Below are 19,424 nucleotides of genomic sequence, written 5' to 3' on the forward strand. Positions count from 1 at the left end.
CTCTCGCCCTGTGCAGAGGCTCGGGGGCTGCTCTCGCAAAAATCGGCTTCGGCCAAACCGTTGACAGCGTCAACATACCAGCCCGAGAGCTTGGGCCCCGACCGTGCACCCGGGCTACGGCCAGTTCGCATGAGGGAACGACCAGACCAGCCGAAGCGTTACGCGAGGTATTAAGACCTCGAAGGAGTGTAACCACTCCTCCGAGGCCTCGGGGGCTACACCCGGCGGGTGCGCTCGCGCGCACCCACCGGAACAAAATGCAACCGAGAAAGGCTGGTCCCCTTGCAAAAAAGTGCGACGAAAGACTCCAAGCGAGTGCTAACACTCCCTTCGAGGCTCGGGGGCTACTGTCGGGGACCATAATTAGGGGTACCCTCAAGACGCCTAATTCTCAGCTGGTAACCCCCATCAGCATAAAGCTGCAAAGGCCTGATGGGTACGATTAAGTCAGGGATCAGTCCACACGAGTGACTCGATCACGCTTCACCCGAGCCTAGCCTCGGCCAAGGGCAGCCGACCTCGAGAGACTTCCATCTCGCCCGAGGCCCCCCTTTTTATGGCGGACACATCACCGGCTCGCCCAAGGCCTTGGCTTCGCTCAGAAGCAACCTTGACTAAATCGCCACACCGACTGACCAAATTGCAGGAGCATTTAACGCAAAGGTGGCCTGACACCTTTATCCTGACACGTGCCCCCGGCAGAGCCGAAGTGACCGCCGTCACTCCACCGCTCCACTGACCAGTCTGACAGAAGGACAGCGCCGCCTGTGCCACTCCGACTGCGGTGCCACTCGACAGAGTGAGTCTGACAGGCAGTCAGGCCTTGCCAAAAGCGCCACGGCGAACTCCGCTCCGCCCGACCCCAGGGCTCGGACTCGGGCTAAGACCCGGAAGACGGCGAACTCCGCTCCGCCCGACCCCAGGGCTCGGACTCGGGCTAAGACCCGGAAGACGGCGAACTCCGCTTCGCCCGACCCCAGGGCTCAGACTCGGGCTAAGACCCGGAAGACGGCGAACTCCGCTCCGCCCGACCCCAGGGCTCGGACTCGGGCTAAGACCCGGAAGACGGCGAACTCCGCTCCGCCCGACCCCAGGGCTCGGACTCGGGCTAAGACCCGGAAGACGGCGAACTCCGCTCCGCCCGACCCCAGGGCTCGGACTCGGGCTAAGACCCGGAAGACGACGAAACTCCGCCTCGCCCGACCCCAGGGCTCGGACTCGGGCTAAGACCCGGAAGACGACGAAACTCCGCCTCGCCCGACCCCAGGGCTCGGACTCCGCCCTGGCCTCGGCCGAACGACTTCCGCCTCGCCCGACCCCATGGCTCGGGCTCGGCCTCGGCAACAGAGGACAGACTCAACCTCGGCTTCGGAGGAGCCCCCACGTCACCCTGCCTAGGGCACAGACCCGCCACGTCAACAGGAAGCGCCATCATCATCCTACCCCGAATCGACTCGGGTCACGGAGAACAAGACCGGCGTCCCATCCGGCCTGCTCCGCCGGATGGGCAATAATGGCGCTCCACAAACTCTATGACGACGGCGGCCCCCCAGCTCTCTTACGGAAGCAGGACGACGTCAGCAAGGACTCGACCGCTCCAACAGCTGTCCCTCCGCCAGGCTCCGTCGCACCTCCGACCGCCACGACATCACGCCAGCAAGGTGCCAAGACCTCTCCGGCTGCCACATTGGCATGTACCAAGGGCGCTAGTTCTCCTTCCGCTAGACACGTAGCACTCTGCTACACCCCCCATTGTACACCTGGATCCTCTCCTTACGACTATAAAAGGGAGGACCAGGGCCTTCTTAGAAGAGGTTGGCCGCGCGGGACCGAGGACGGGACAGGCGCTCTCTTGGGGCCGCTCGCTTCCCTCACCCGCGTGGACGCTTGTAACCCCCCTACTGCAAGCGCACCTGACCTGGGCGCGGGACGAACACGAAGGCCACGGGACTTCCACCTCTCTCACGCTCGACTCCGGCCACCTCGCCTCTCCCCCCTTCGCGCTCGCCCACGCGCTCGACCCATCTGGGCTGGGGCACGCAGCACACTCAGTCGTCGGCTTAGGGACCCCCCTGTCTCGAAACGCCGACAAATATATTGCCATAGATATCATTCATCAACAACCAAATCCTTTAACATTTTAAATCTAGCATCATGTTGTGATCTCACATCCAAGAATTCAACACAATACATCAAGTAGAGTGCATCAAAGTTCTACAAGTGTAGCATCACCAACATTGCTGCTTCTCTTTGTTGCATCTACAAGACCAATATTTTGAAGAATTGTTTATAAAGTCAATAATTGAGCAATTGCTTCTATAGGAGTCTTAGATACTTTCCCTTCTATCTGAAGCTCAGCCACAAGTGCTTCCATTGTATCCTATCAATAGGAAGGTGGAAAAATTAGAAGACATATATGGAAAAAATGAAACCATAACAAACAATATCATATCAAAATGCATAAAGTCATCTCTACTATACAAACAATTCCACACTTCACATTTTTTATGTCAAGAACTAGTGAAGCTTGCAGCACAATTCTATTTTTGAATTGAGTTAGCAATGCGAATAGGTGTAGTTGCTCTCCACTGTCTTTAAAAAAGTAAGGAACAAAAGCAGCCATAACATCATAGAATATTCAGCGTGTTTGACTTATTGGTGACAGTATCTTCATTTGAGATGGTTTGTACCAAATTTGTCTAGCATGATATGTAGTCAAACATTTAACACATCTCAAGCAAATGATTAGTTATTTTAGTATTGCAATTTAAAAGGGAACATTCACTTACAATTGCTTTGTTTATACGCTCAGCAAAACTAGTTTTGCTAGTGCAATGGCACTTTAAAAAGATCAATCGCAGTTGGTGGTGCTCGCCTGGCCCTTGCACGATCTAAACAGGAAGCAGCTGAAATATTGATGATAGCAAATTTCAGTTTTAGAATAATTATACATTATCCTATTACTTATATAACATAGTCAAAAGAGTATATATTAGATATCATTTCATATACTAATAAAAACAAGATAGACAAGGAGGTAACAAATAAATTAGGAAAGGAAATGAGAGGTAGTGTCACTAATTTCACTAAAAACATATACACATAATTTTATTTTTTAAATTGAGTTAGCAATGTGAATAGGTGTGGCTGATCTCCGTTGTCTTTGAAAGAGTAAGGAACAGAAATAACCACAACATCATAAAATATTCGGCATGTTTTAATTATTGGTGACAATATCTACATTCGAGATGGTCGGTACCAAATTTGTCTAGTATAATATATAGCACATGCCAAGCAGATGTTAAGTTACTTTAGCATTGCAATTGAAAAGGGAGCATTCACTGGCAATTGCTTCCTTTACAGACTCAACAAAACTAGCCTTCCTGCTACAATGGCACTTATTGCACAATGAGCACAAATGAGTAATAACACCAAAGGTATACAAGAAGACATCTTAGTACCTGAACAACCACATGACTATCATTGTTCTCATTCTATTCAGGTTCATACAATCCATTTATACCAAGCCTGTTGAACATCTGGTTGTTCCTCATCACCTTTAAAGCCCTCTCCTTTTTATACTCAGTAATTGGCACCTTTGAACAAATGTTAAATAGACAAATTATGAGCATGGATGTAAGGGTAACAAATATAAGCATTATAAAATTATATCAAGCTTGTAGCTAGTGATTTTTCAGTTCCCATAGCCAAAAAAGCCACACAAATTTAAGAAATTGAATCATAAATAACAAAATCAGACATAAGTTGTCAATGTTCAGTTGAGCCAGGAGGAGAGGATATATTTTTTATTTTAGTTTCCCTAAGTTCAGGAATCTTTTAGTTAACTGCAACATTGAAACTACTGTATATAGAACCACATCACTAGATTTTTCACTAGAGCATCTCTAGCAGTATCCCAAATTCCCAATAATTACTTCCTTGTATTTTAAGTTACAAAGTAATTATAAGAGTTACATCTTGGACAATGTTGTGACATAGATACGGAGATTAATCTGCTTTGGCTCATCAATGATGCATCTGGTGTTAGTAGAAAACAGTAATAATCTATTTTGCCTTAACGATTTTCCTGCTTGAAGCTGATGCTCTCAGTCTCACTACAATGCTAAGAAAAACTGAGTCGATTACTGAACGTTCATGGTTTCTACTAAAACTCACCAAGGAATAGAAGATTCTCCTATACGTATGAACATTAATCACTTGAAAAGCAAAATCAAATAATCAAAGAGCAGTAGAGTGAAACCTGATCCAACCGTATTAATGGTGTGTCGGTGTACTCCACATATCCATCTTAATCGAGTTTGAGCTGCTTGCCTAGGATTTTGGTTTTTGGTCGATGTCTGATCGCAAAGAAGCAGCCGACCACCTGCAGATCTGAGACCTGCTGGTTCTTGACCTTGATGCGGCGTGCGCCCGTGTCCCGCATGCTCGCGCCCTAGCTGGCCACCGGCCTCCGGCCACTGGCCGCCACCCAGCCAGCGCCCGCTGAGCTGCCCTTGCTTACTGTTATAGGGGCGACGACCTACACCACAGGCTTGAGATTGGTGTCCCCCGCCATCGCAGGTCGCTAGGCTTAGATCGATGGCAACCTGGTCCTCGCAACCTTTATCTATGGAAGCAGTTGTACGACAAGTGTGGGATGAAGGTGATGAGCAAGACATATTGAGGAGGATGGATGGGGCGGCTGCTGCTGGGATTGAAATCAATGAATCAACTAGGGTTTAGGGTTATGGACTGTAGTAAATGTGATGGAATGAATCACTTGCTGGAGTGTCACACCCGGTTTTGGAAGGCAAACCGAATGCGAACTATGTACGTGCCAGGATCAGAACTCACGTACACAGCGATTACATAAATGAACATCATCACACAATGCTCGAATAATAATATAAAAGGGTACTTATTACATCATAGAGTCATTGACATCCACATAGTCATTGTCTTAACAGTTAAATCAAAGTGCTAGCGAAACGCAGTAAAGATAAGGCCTTCACAGGCAGCTGACTGGGGGTTGCCGCCAACCCACACCTAGAATTCATCGTAGTCTTGAAACTCCTGGAAGTCTCCTTCCACGGCTTCGCCTTCTCCTGAGCAGTGGTTACAATGCGGACAACCTGGTGTTTTGTGGTAAAGCAAGGATGAGTACACATCAACGTACTCAGCAAATGTCCCGTTTGGCTGAAGTGGACTAGCTTTATGTGGGGTTAGGCTCAAGCAGTTGCTTTTAGTTGGTCAGGTATTTATCATTAGTAGAAGCCAGATTTTAGCATTAACCAACCCGTAAACCATTTCCTCATCGAGGAACATCATCATCATCGTCGAACCAAAACCATCACATAATCCTTGTATCTCGAACCATCTGTATCTCTAATCAAAGAGGATCCCAAGGCTGCTCTTAACCGTGAGCACGGCTGATATATCAGTTTCACTACCCTCTGTAGAGGTTGCACACTTTACCCATGAGTCATGATTCCCTTTCTACCCGGGGAGAGCTAATCCCCATTGACCACTACCTAGGTGGTCCGGCAGGGCATCACTACGTAGCTTTTACAAAGATTCCCTAGAGATCGTAGCTGCCCGTTAGGTTTCTCCAGTTTGATAAACACAGTACCCCTCCCCGCAGGAGAGTGACTAACAAAGAGCAAAACGAAAGAACCTCGGCACTCAGCCTCGGCAGAGCAAGCACTGTGCCTGGACCCCATTGACGGCACGACGGCTAAGCAACTACACCTCTAGTTCATCTAATTAATCAGCTAAGGGCATCCCATTTCACCCTCATGGTTGCACTGTTATCCCGGGTGGTCTCTCAACGAACCAGTCCTTACGGAGAGGTACTCAGGAAACAGCCTGAGCCCCCTAGAGTATCACAAGATCATCAACATCATCCGGATAACAGTATCATAAATAGTCACATCATGTTCATTGATTAAGTTAAGGCAATAGCAGAGTGCTAACCATAACAACCCAATAGGTCATCAAGGACAAAGTAAAGTGTAAAGCTAGTCAGTCCTTAGGTCTCAAGTAAGTAATGCGGGGTAGTAAGTTATAAGTGAATAGGACATAATGGGTCAGAGGACACTTGCCTTCACCAAACTGCTGATCAGGGACTTCCTCTGCAACTGCCTCGGGAAACACAGACTGCTCGTTGTCTACGTAAAGCAATCATTCACACTATGCACTTGGGAAAATAACAAACAAAAACAATATACCAAACATATGCAGCAGAGAGAGATCACAAGTTCATAGTTGAAAAGGGATAGGCATTCTGGTGTTCCCTAGGTCTGGGGTAGAGGACTATACAAAGTGATTCATTATCCACTAATCAGGTTTAAGTCAGTGGTGGGATTAAATAATTATCTGGTTTAAGTTCCTAAACTTAGGTGTTTAAGTCCATAAACTTAAGTAATCCAACTTTTATTAAAGTCTACCAATTTCTAATTATCTCAAATAAGGTTCCAATAGCCTTAATCCTATCCTGGTGATTAACTATTAATTGGTACATGGAAACAGCAGGGAAACATTGCATAAACAGATAGATAATAATATTATGAACATTTTGCAATTTGAAGCACCTAATTTGGAGTTCATATGACAAAGTTATGAATTTTACAAGTTTAGGGGTTAAAATTATACCCTAAGGACCTATTTTGAACTAAATAAAAGGTCCGAGGACCTACCTGCGAGAAACCAGGGACGGCGGGCGCAATTTCCAGAAAACAGGGGGGTTCTTTAAGAAAATGCGCGGGCGAAGGGGTATCGGGCGCCTACAGCCGTTGGATCTCAGATCGACGGCCAGGATTAGATCCCGCGGCGGGCGCGCGGGCGCGCGGCGGCGTGAGCGGCTGACAGGCGGGGCCGGGCGGGCAGCGCGGGCGCGGGGCTGACAGGCGGGGCCGGGCGGGCAGCGCGGGCGCGGGGCTGACAGGCGGGGCCGAGCGGGCAGCGCGGGCGCGGGCGACTGGCAGGCGGGGCCCAGCTGGCAGGGAGGCGGGGCGCGGGGGAAATGGCTCTGGGCCGTTGGATCTTGGGCGGACGGTTGAGGTTGGGTTCGGGTTATTTGAATCCATGCCGTCCGATCTAATATAGACGGCGGGGATGGGGTGGCTGGCTCCCGTCTCCTTCGGCTGGCTGGGGCGGCGGCGCTCGTCCCCGCGGCGGAGGAGCTCGCCGGAGACGAGGGGCGCGGGGGCCCTGCGGGTCCTTGGGGCGATCCGAGTGGCCGGGGAGGTTAGGGAGGGCACGGGGAATCCATTGGTGGGGTCTGGGTCGGGGCAGGGGCACCGGGGGGTGGCTCACGGCGGAGTGGCTCGGCGGCGGCGGTAAGCAACTCCGACGAGCAATCAAACGCAGCAGAGAGCAAAATAAAGGCCAATAGGGGCGGGAGAGGTTCTTTACCTCAAGGCGGGCTCCGGGGACTCCTCGGCGGCGACGGAGACGCGACGGTGGCCCTGGTCGACGGTGGCGGCTGCACGGCGGACGGCGGGTGAGCGCGGGCAGAGAGAAATAGGGAGGGGAAGGGGAAATTGGTGCGCGTTCCGGGTTGCGGACGTCGGGGCGAAGCTCACCGTGGCAATGGACACGGCGGAGCTCCAACGGTGGCCGGGAACCGAGCTCGGAACGGCGGGGTTTACGGCGGCGGCGCTCTGGCGTGCGCACAGCGAGGGAGAGGTGGAAGGGGGGGCCGGTTGGTGCGCAAATGAGGGAGGGGGAGATGGCGAGCAAGGCTCGGGGCTCAAGTGGCCGAGGGCGAGGTGGGGCGAGCCCCACGCGCGACGTGGGCGCGGAGACCGCGGCACGCACGGCGGCGGTTACGCGAAGACGGAGAAGCTGACAAGCCGGGCCCGCGGCGCAGAGAGAGAGAAGAAAGCGGGTGCGGGCGCGAGGGAAGCGGGGCTGACGGGCCGGGCCCACGGGCAGAGAGAGAGTGAGGGAGCGGGCGCGCGCGGGGAAGCGGCAGCGCTGACAGGCCGGGCCCGCTGCGCAGAGAGAGGAGGGGGGAGAGGCGCGCGCGCGAGGTGGGCCGACTGGGCCGAAAGGCCGAGGGGGGCGGGGAAGTGGGCTGCTTTGCCTTTTTCTTTTATTTTGGAATTGTTTTCTCCTTTTCTTTTATTTATTCTATTTGATTCAAATTCAAATGAGCCCCAAATTCAAATTAGACTTTTTGAGAGTTATGCACCAAACAAAAGTGAAATCTAGGGTTCAACATGATGCAACAATTCATATTCCCTTAGGGTTTGAGCTAATAGACTATAATTACAAATAAAATAACCACTTTTCTCCTATAGAAATGAGAAAGAGAAGATTGGGAAAGGATGAAAAAAAAGGGAAGTAACACCTGAATTTGTGAATATGAGCAAAGAAATTTTATACCCCCAAATTCAGGGTGTTACATGGAGGGGATCGCTATGCATAACGAACCTTAATATTATTTTGAAGTCCATATTTATTACAAATATTTGGTTATCGTAGTGGTGACAACGAATTTTTCTGGGATACATGGTCTTGAGTTTGATTTTTTAGAAATAATTTATTTATCTTTTTTCTTATGAACATATATTTTTAAAAAATTAAATTAATTTTTCACGTACACTTTTTTTCTCACGGTGTAATTTTAAGATAAATATTATAGCATTTTTTATACGTGTATGTTGTTTTGGATTAATAACCAGAATAGATATTTTAAACTATTACTTATTTGTAATATATTATGATGTTATAGGATTGTCATATATATTTATGATGTTTATTGCTAGTAACTTATGACAACAAGATGTTCATCATGATATGTTCACTGGGTAGTGTTATGACGTTTTCTTAATGTTATTAGTGACACTAGCCTAAATTCGTCACAAGATTGTCTTGCCACAAAAACTACGTCATAAAACAAAATGACCAATGACAAAAATCTTTATTGTCATTTGATATTCGTCACAAAAGGCCACATATGTTGTAGTGTCCTCGCCCCAGCCCCACCTCATCGTTCCTGCGGTGCGTCCTGCTGCGAGTACGGCCAGGATGCTGTCTTGCCCTGCGCGCGTCGCTCGCCTAGCGGCCCTCGTGCCTCGCTAGCTGCCGTGGCCGCGCTATCGCAGCTGAGTCGCTGCACTCGCCGCGCTCGCTGCACGCCCAGCACACCCGCCGTGGCTAGCTAGGGTGACCGAATCGCCGAGCCCGACCCCGCCGACATCCCTGCAGCCCGCCCCGGCCATTCGTCTACCATCGCCGTGCCTCGCTACAGTTACCTAGCGCATCGCGTACTCGTCAAGTATCGCGCGCGCAATTTCGCACGTGATCACGGGTATCGCGCGCACCGTCGTCGTTGTTTGTAGAGTCCTCGCGCTGTTTCACGCGTGTCGCGCGCGCAGTTTGCGCGCAATAATTAATTACTTCGTTATAATCGTCCGTACGCGTTAGTCAATTAGTTCTCGTATTAATCATCGATTAATTGATAATTCTTTTGTTATCTAAAACATTCCACACAAGTTGTTTACGTCAACTAAATTGAACTTAGAAATATAATTTTCGCGTTTAAACGTAATATAGGTTGTTCGTCGTCACGTCATTAATTAGCTGCGGTTTGTTAATTATTTAATGTGTCGTGCGTCGCACAACGAGTGCGCGCGCTCGCGTTTGCTTGCGCGCAGTACGTCGACGGGACTCCGTCTACGTTCACCTACCCTTCGTCTACCCCTAGACGACTCTCGTCTACCCCCATCTACCCCCCCCCCCCCCCGTCTACCCCTCGTCTAACCTCGTGCGCGTTCGTGACGTTCGCCATCGCCCGCGCGTCGCGCAATAAATCGTCGCGTGCTGTCCGCGAGCGTTGTGCGTGCTGTTCACACGTGTCGTCGTGCGTTTTACGCACGCTAATGATTCATCTCACCTAGAATAGCTCACGCTAATTAAATATATATTTAAGCAACGGTTATTCGAACAACACACTAATCGGGACTAAGTAGTAATTTTACTCGGCATGTGATTATTGTCCGTTAATATGATTACGTCGAATTAAGTATTATAATTCACATTCGCTTAGTGTAAACGTGATATCCCTCGACCGTAGCATCTGTCGTCTCGGTTCCGTTCTCGCGTAGTCGTAGATGCGAATTCTTTGTCGCGTGCATATTTATTTGATCTATACTGTTGTATGGTGTACTGTTTTCTACCATTTCAAGAATGTTGGATGTATGTTTGCACTCGCGTAGATATCAGGCCGTTCGTGGAGTCTGAGGGAATTGCAGGAGAAGACCCTGAGCAGCAGCAGCTTGGTGAAGGCAAGTGTCCTCAGTCCTATTATGTCCCATTTATTTTATAATACACTGTCTCGCATACTATGAACAACCTAAGGATTTACTAGCTTTCTATTTACCTTGTCCTTTATTCACCTTTTGGGTTACTATGGTTAACTGCATGCTAGCGCTTTATTCTAATTAATGAACATGATGAGAATTACTTGATGATACGATGCTTTTATTTTGGATACGATGGTGGTATACTTGTGGCATTTTAGGGGACTCGGGCCGTTTCCCGAGCACCTCTCTGTAAGGACCTGTTCGTTGAGAGACCACCTGGGATAACAGTGCAACCATGAGGGTGAAATGGGATGCCCTTAGCTAATTAATTAGAGGAACTAGAGGTGTAGTTGCTTCGCCGTCGTGCCGTCAATGGGGTCTAGGCACAGTGCTTGCTCTGCCGAGGCTGAGTGCCGAGGTTCTTTCGTTTTGCTTTTTGTTAGTCACTCTCCTGCGGGGAGGGGTACTGTGTTTATCAAACTAGAGAAACCTAACGGGCGGCTATGATCTCTAGGGAATCTTTGTAAAAGCTACGTAGTGATACCCTGTCGGACCACCTAGGAAGTGATCAATGGGGATTAGCTCTCCCCGGGCAGAACGGGAATCACGGCTCATGGGTAAAGTGTGCGACCTCTGCAGAGGGTAGTGAAACTGATATATCAGTCGTGCTCACGGTTAAGAGCAGCCTTGGGATCCTCTTTGATTAGAGATACAGATGGTTCGAGATACAATGGTTCTATTAATGTTGTTGGTTCGATGATGATCATGATGTTTCCTCGATGAGGAAATGACTCAGGGGATGGTTATATAATAAAACTTGGCTCCTACAAATAATAAATATCTGACCGACTAAAAGCAACTGTTGAGCCTAACCCCACATAAAAGCTAGTCCACTTCAGCCAAACGGGGCATTTGCTGAGTACGTTGATGTGTACTCATCCTTGCTTTACCACAAAACACCAAGTTGTCCACATTGTAACCACTGCTCAGGAGAAGATGAAGCTGTGGAAGGAGACTTCCAGGAATTCCAAGACTACGACGAGTTTTAGGTGTGGGTTGGCGGCAACCCCCAGTCAGCTGCCTGTGAAGGCCTTATCTTTACTGCGTTTCGCTTAGCACTTTGATTTATCAGTTAAGTTGATGACTATGTGGATGTCTCTGACTCTGTGATGTAATAAATTAATACTCTTTTATGTTATTGTTCGAGCACTGTGCGATGATGTTCATTTATGTAATCGCTGTGTACGTGAGTTCTGATCCTGGCACGTACATAGTTCGCATTCGGTTTGCCTTCTGAAACCGGGTGTGACATAAGTGGTATCAAAGCCGTACTGACTGTAGGACCGCTGACCTAGAGTAGCACTGGTCGTACTAAGGACTATTGACCTTCCCTCTCACCTTGACCTCTGATGTTACTTCAAAAGTCGGTCACCTCGACCAACCCTATGTTTTACTACATATATATATATACTATATTATACCTTGTTAAAATTTTATTTTGTTCTGTCTATGGTTTACTCACTTGTCATATTAGTTCTGTTCTTACTCTTATGCTTACGGTGTCTTTTGTAGATGGCTCGACTTAGACACACTGCTCGTAAGTCGGTGATTCCTTTCCTGCCGTCTCGCCTTGCGGAGCGTCCCCTGCGCCGCACCGTGTCCGGTCAGTCGAGTCACCTGGAGAGGCTGCACCACCGCCTGCGTGAGGAGCAGGAGCGCCAGCGTCAGCACAGGGAGCAGCAGGGCTCTTCCTCCCCACCTGAGCAGGAGGTGGAGTCCGTGAGGCGCCGCTCCCCTGTTCCCCAGCTGGAGGCGCCCCCTGCACCACCGCGGGACGCCCCAGCTGTTGGAGGAGCTACTGGAGGAGGTCCAGGAGGAGACCCCGACGACGACGACGACTCAGACCACAGCACGGAGTCCTCTAAGCCGCAGGAGGCGGAAGGATGGGTCGCCCGACCCATCACCCGTGACGCCGCTCGCGGTTGTCACTTCCACGACGCGCTCGACACCTTGCTGCGCCAGGCTTTCGACCGGCACACCTGGTCGATCGAGTACCATTGTGTAGTCTACCAGCACAGTCGCGGGAGGTACCCGGACCGCTGGGAGGCTACCTGCCTAGTTCGCCGTCCGGAGGATGACCTCCGGGGTGCAGAGGCTGTTTCGGAGCACTACTCCATCTCCGAGAGGGACACTGCAGAGGCGGCTATGCAGGATGCAGCACGGCGTGCACTCTCCCAGTACTGTTCTTTGTTCGGTGGTGTGGCCGACGGTCTTAACCTTAGGTACTACCCCCGCCGTCCTACTGGCAGCACCGAGAGTGTGGTTGTCTCACCTTTTGGTGAGGATAACCCTAGGTTGAGCAGCACAGTCAACCTAGTCACGATGCTTAACACTGAGCTGGATCACTCTCTGGACGAGCTGAGCAGGGCTCGAACGGAGATTGCTGAGTTGCGTGCTGAGCTAGCAGAGCGCCGCCACCAGGGGGGTGGTTCTCCCGCTCCTGTTGGGACTCAGCACCCTTACCGCTCGCCGCCACGTGGTCACCACACTTATGGTTCCCCTGCCTGTAAGACCAGGATAGATCTAGATTCTTAGATCGTTAGTGTCGGAGTTTGTAATAATCCTTAAGTCAGATGTCTCAGTCTTAGATAGTCAGTTTAGTTTGCTTACCAGTTGCTTCCATTCAGTTTAGTTTGCTTATTAGTTGCTTACGTGCTTGTTATGATGAACTTGTGCTGGATTTGAATCTTTGTAATGACTGTAGCCAACATGTGGGTTTCCCCTGCAGTTTGGCTTAGCTAGTAATGTTAATGAAGTCAGTTGTTTAGTTGGGAAACCATTTACTTCTACTTTCCTTTTTATCTGAGAAGCTGTGTTGAATCATAATGAGGATCAGTGAAGCTCTTTGTTCACTCAGTGTCATGAAGAATTCTGTATACTCTTTTCTTATGCTGAAGGATTGTAAGATCAATGCTGATGTGTGAATGTCTTCCACAGATGTCTGACAACAGGCGCCGATGCAACAGGCGTGCTCAGCAAGAGCAGCGTGCCCAGCAGGAGGAACATCGGAGGCAGCCTCCCTCGCCACCCCCGATGACAGTGGAGCAGATGTTCTTGATGCAAACTCAGGCAGTGCAGGCTATTGGGCAGACTCTAGCAGCCATGCAGCAGGCTCAACAGCAACCCCAACCCCAGTTGCAAGTGCAGATGCCCCAGATGCCACGGGATAAGCGTGGCGAGTTCATGAGAGGGCACCCTCCTACCTTTGCCCATTCTGCTGACCCCATGGATGCAGAAGACTGGCTGCGTGCAGTAGAAAGGGAACTGCGCACCGCCCAATGTGACGATAGGGAGAAGGTCCTGTATGGTCCCCGCCAGCTAAGGGGAGCAGCCCAGTCCTGGTGGGAGTCCTACCTCGCCACCCATGCTGACCCCGAAGCCATCACTTGGGAGGAATTCAGCGAGAGTTTCCGCAGGTACCATGTTCCAGAGGGACTGATGATCGTGAAGAAAGAGGAGTTCTTGGCTCTGAGGCAGGGACCCCTGTCTGTTAGTGAATACATGGACAAGTTTCTGCAGCTATCTCGTTATGCACCTGAAGATGTCAACACTGATGCTAAAAGGCAATACAGGTTCATGAGGGGTTTGGTGGATCCCCTGCATTACCAGCTGATGAACCACACCTTCCCCACCTTCCAGCACCTGATCGATAGGGCAATCATGACCGAGAGAAAGCGCAAGGATATGGAAGATCGGAAGCGCAAGATGAGTGGACCACAGTCCGGAAGCATCAGCCGCCCCCGCTTCTCAGGCAATTCATCTCAACAAGGCAAGCATGGTCACCCACAGGGATATCAGCATCAGAGTCAGCGCTCGTATCAGCAGCAGTCTCAGAGGCAGTACCCACAGCAGCAGCAGTATCGTCAGAACAGCCAGCAGGGAGGTAACCAGTATCAGAGGCAGAACAACCAGGCATCTCGCCTTCCTGCCCCAGCAGCAAATCAGAACAACCAAGCAGCCCCAGCACAAGGAGGAGGCAGAGGATGTTTCCACTGTGGAGAACAAGGCCACTGGGCGATGCAGTGCCCAAAGAAGATGGCGCAGCAGCAGACCAACCCCAATGCTCCAACAAGGCAATGTGTACCTCAACAGGCAGCAGGTAATCGTGGCCAAGCGTACAACCGTGGGAAGGTGAACCACTTGGAGGCTGAAGCGATCCAGGATGCACCAGATGTGGCAGTAGGTATGTTCTCAGTCGAATCTCATCCCGCAAAAGTGCTATTTGATACTGGTGCAACTCATTCATTTGTCACTGCAATATGGGTAGAAATGCATAACATCTCAGTAGAGGCAATGATGCCGCCCATGAGGATTAATTCGGTCGGTGGTAAAGTGCAAGCAGATAAAATATGCTCAAATATAAGGGTGGAAATAAGGGGGATAGGGTTCCCCAGTGACCTAATAGTAATAGACACCCCTGGAGTAGATGTCATCCTAGGGATGAATTGGTTAATGAAGTATGAAGCGAATGTTAGCTGTGACAAGAGGACCGTAACATTGAAGTCCCCATCCGGAGAGGAGGTAGTGGCTGAGCTAAGGATGCCTAAATCAGCGGAGGGAGATTGTCACCAGATTTCAGTTGATAGTAAGGAGGCCAACCCGCTTGAGGCTATCAGGGTTGTGTCGGATTTTCCAGATGTGTTTCCCGAAGAATTACCGGGCATGCCACCCGAGAGAAAGGTTGAATTTGCCATAGAGCTTATCCCTGGAACCGCCCCCATTTCTAAAAGAGCCTATCGAGTGTCTGGACCAGAATTGGTGGAACTCAAGAAGCAGATTGATGAGCTGTTAGAAAAGGGTTACATCAGACCAAGTACCTCGCCTTGGGCCGCTCTAGTATTGTTTGTAGAGAAGAAAGATGGTACCAAAAGGATGTGCATAGATTACAGAGCCCTGAATGAAGTCACCATTAAGAACAAGTACCCCCTGCCAAGAATAGAAGATCTGTTTGACCAACTCAGAGGTGCCAGCATATTCTCGAAGATAGATATGAGATCAGGTTACCATCAACTCAGAATCTGACCCTCGGACATACCGAAGACAGCATTCATCACCAAGTATGGGTTATATGAGTATACAGTTATGTCTTTTGGTTTGACAAATGTGTCAGCCTTTTTTATGTATCTGATGAACAGTGTGTTCATGGACTACCTAGACAAGTTTGTGGTAGTGTTCATCGACGATATTCTCATATATTCCAAAAGTGAGGAAGAACATGTGGAGCATTTGAAGATGGTATTGCAAAGGCTACGAGAGCATCAGTTGTATGCCAAACTGAGCAAATGCGAGTTCTGGATTCATGAAGTCTTGTTTCTGGGTCACATCATAAACCAAGATGGGTTAGCAGTGGATCCAAAGAAAGTAGCAGATATCCTGAACTGGAAAGCACCGAAGGATGTTCGTGGGATCAAGAGCTTCATTGGAATGGCCGGATACTATAGGCGTTTCATTGAAGGCTTTTCAAAGATTGCTAGACCAATGACAGCGTTGCTAACGAAGAAAGTTGAGTTTAAGTGGACCCAAAAGTGCCAAGAGGCATTTGAAGAACTGAAGAATAGATTGACTACAGCACCTGTGTTAGTCCTGCCTGATGTTCACAAGCCATTCTCGGTGTATTGCGATGCTTCTTACACCGGATTGGGATGTGTGCTAATGCAAAAAGGAAGAGTTGTGGCATACTCATCTCGACAACTGAAGATCCATGAGAAAAATTATCCCACACACGACCTGGAGTTGGCAGCAGTGGTTCATGCTTTAAAGACCTGGAGACATTACCTGTATGGACAGAAGTGCGACATCTACACAGATCATAAAAGTCTGAAGTACATATTCACCCAGTCAGAGTTAAACATGAGGCAGCGAAGATGGTTGGAATTGATCAAAGACTACGAGTTGGAGATACATTACCATCCAGGCAAGGCCAATGTTGTTGCAGATGCTCTGAGCAGGAAGAGTCAAGTCAATATGATGGCTACGTACCCAATGTCATATGAGTTAGCCAAAGAGTTCGACAGATTGAGTCTTGGTTTTCTGAACAGTACACAAGGAGTAATAGTGGAATTTGAGCCCACCTTAGAGCGGGAGATCAAAGAAGGGCAGAAGGATGATGAGAACATCAACAAGATCCGGCAGCTGATCTTAGAAGGAAGAGGCAAAGACTTTCGAGAGGATGAAGAGGGAGTAATATGGTTCAAGGACCGATTGTGTGTTCCCGACATCAAACCTATTCGGGAGCTGATCCTCAAGGAAGCTCATGAGACAGCCTACTCCATACACCCTGGAAGTGAGAAGATGTATCAGGATTTAAAAAGGAGGTTTTGGTGGTATGGCATGAAAAGAGAGATCGCAGAATATGTCGCCATCTGTGATAGCTGTCAAAGAACCAAAGCAGAGCATCAGAGGCCCGCCGGATTGTTGCAGCCATTGCGGATTCCTCAGTGGAAGTGGGATGAGATCGGGATGGATTTTATAGTTGGCCTACCTCGTACCCGGGCCGGCTATGATTCCATCTGGGTGGTTGTGGACCGCTTAACAAAGGTGGCCCATTTCATACCCTTGAAGACAACATACACCGGAGCAACACTAGCTGAGTTATACATGTCTCGGATAGTCTGCCTTCATGGAGTGCCGAAGAAGATAGTGTAAGATCGAGGAACACAGTTCACCTCTCATTTTTGGCAGCAGCTACAAGAAGCTTTGGGTACACATTTGAACTTCAGCTCGGCTTATCACCCGCAGACAGACGGTCAGACTGAAAGAACTAATCAGATCCTAGAAGATATGTTGAGAGCCTGTGCGTTGCAAGACAAGTCAGGATGGGACAAAAGGTTACCTTACGCAGAATTTTCCTATAACAATAGTTACCAGGCCAGCTTGAAGATGTCACCGTTTCAGGCGCTCTATGGACGGAGTTGTAGGACTCTGCTGCATTGGGATCAGCCTGGAGAGAGACAGGTGTTTGGCCCCGACATTTTGCTTGAAGCCGAAGAGAATATCAAAATGGTTCGGGAGAATCTGAAGATAGCACAATCAAGGCAGCGAAGCTATGCTGACAGAAGGAGAAGAGAACTGAGTTTTGAAGTGGGAGATTACTTCTATCTGAAGGTGTCGCCTATCAGAGGAGTCAGAAGGTTTGGAGTCAAGGGCAAGTTAGCACCCCGGTACGTTGGACCATATCAGATTCAAGCAAAGCGTGGAGAAGTGGCCTACCAGCTCAACTTACCAGAAAGTTTGTCGGCAGTGCACAATGTGTTCCACGTGTCGCAATTGAAGAAGTGTCTGCGAGTACCCGAAGAACAGTTGCTAGTGGAGGACTTGGAAGTCCAAGAGGATCTGACCTACATAGAGAAGCCAACGCAGATTCTGGAGTTTGCAGACAGAGTCACCCGGAGGAACACCATCAGAATGTGCAAAGTCAGATGGGGCCACCACTCTGAGGAAGAAGCAACCTGGGAACGAGAAGATGATCTGAAAGCCAAATACCCCGAACTCTTTGCTGACCAACCCTGAATCTCGGGGCGAGATTCTTTTAAGGGGGATAGGTTTGTAACACCCTGAATTTGGGGTATAAAAATTTCTTTGCTTGTATTCACAAATTCAGGTGTTACTTCTCTCTTCACATCTTCCCCAACCTCCTCCTTCCCCTTTTTATAGAAGAAGAGTGGTTATTTTTAAGTGTAAAGGTAATTATAACCTAGTAGAAAAGAGAACAATGGCTGTTGCATCATGTTAGAAAGCATTTGTTCTTTTTGGTTGATGAATGAGTTGCTCAATCTTTCATCTAATTATTTATTTTCGCATAGTGTCAAACTGAAATAAATAGAAAAGAGAAATAAAAAGAAAAGAAAATGAAAGGAAAAACAGATTTCAGCCCAGCCCCCCTTCCTTGGCCCAGCTGGCCCACCGCGCCAGCCCCCCTTCCCTGGCCCAGCCGGCCCACCGCGCCAGAACCCCCCCTCGCGGGCCCGCGCACGCCGCGGCCCACCCCAGCTCCCGCGGCGGCCCAGCGCGCCATTCCCCCCCCCCCCCCCCCCGCCAGCCCAGCGCGCGCGCTGCTAGCCCCAGCCCAGGTCTCCGCGCGCGTAGCGCGCACGCAGCCGCGCGTGGACGCCCAGCGCCGCCACCGCTCCAGCCGGGCCCGCGCGTCAGAAGCTTGCGCTCTGTGCTTCTTCCAAATCGAAACGCCTGTGCGAATTTTCAGGGAAGAAACCGCCCGCGCGCAGTTTTCTTCGCTAGTTGCGCACGATTTCTTCCACCCGTTGCCCAGTTTTCTCGCCACGAACGCCCACGATCCCCTGCGCAGTTCTCGCCCATCGCTGCTTCGCCTCGCCGATCCGCCGCCGGAGCCTCGCCTCGTCCCCGTCGCCGGAGTGCCGCGCCCCGCTGCGGCCGTCGTCGTGCGCGCCGCCGAGGTGAGCCCACCCCATCCTCTCTCTCCTTTCCCATTCTTCCTCCCCCGCCGTACGCGTCTGCTGCGTACCCGCAGCCCCTCGTCGCGCCGTTTCACTTCGCCGGCGAGCCCTCGCTCAGTCGCTGTCCAGTCTCGCGGCCAGGAGGCCCTGCGCGCGGCTGCTTCCTTGCCGCGCAGCGCCTAGCCCTGGCCATCTGCGCAACGTGCCTCGTCCTCGCCCCAGCCACACCTCATCGTTCCTGCGGTGCGTCCTGCTGCGAGTACGGCCAGGATGCTGTCTTGCCCTGCGTGCGTCGCTCGCCTAGCGGCCCTCGTGCCTCGCTAGCTGTCGTGGCCGCGCTATCGCAGCTGACTCGCTGCACTCGCCGTGCTCGCTGCACGCCCAGCACACCCGCCGTGGCTAGCTAGGGTGACCGAATCGCCGAGCCCGACCTCGCCGACATCCCTGCAGCCCGCCCCGGCCATTCGTCTACCATCGCCGTGCCTCGCTACAGTTACCTAGCGCATCGCGTACTCGTCAAGTATCGCGCGCGCAATTTCGCACGCGCGCGCACCGTCGTCGTTGTTTGTAGAGTCCTCACGCTGTTTCGCGCGTGTCGCGCGCGTAGTTTGCGCGCAATAATTAATTACTTCGTTATAATCGT

The 19,424-nt window shown here is 50.3% G+C and overlaps 1 long non-coding RNA gene across 1 annotated transcript; it reads right to left on the minus strand.

The window, feature by feature from the left end:
• Window positions 1-2,091: 2,091 nt before the first annotated feature.
• LOC103651363 (uncharacterized) lies at window positions 2,092-4,789 on the minus strand. Its single transcript, XR_564700.3, has 3 exons — window positions 4,262-4,789; window positions 3,462-3,596; window positions 2,092-2,380 (listed from the first exon to the last, which is right to left on the minus strand). It is a non-coding gene; the product is annotated as an uncharacterized lncRNA (long non-coding RNA).
• Between the last annotated feature and the right edge of the window lie 14,635 nt (window positions 4,790-19,424).

Source organism: Zea mays, chromosome 3 (genome assembly GCF_902167145.1).
Source record: "Zea mays cultivar B73 chromosome 3, Zm-B73-REFERENCE-NAM-5.0, whole genome shotgun sequence".
NCBI classification, from domain to species: Eukaryota; Viridiplantae; Streptophyta; class Magnoliopsida; order Poales; family Poaceae; genus Zea; species Zea mays.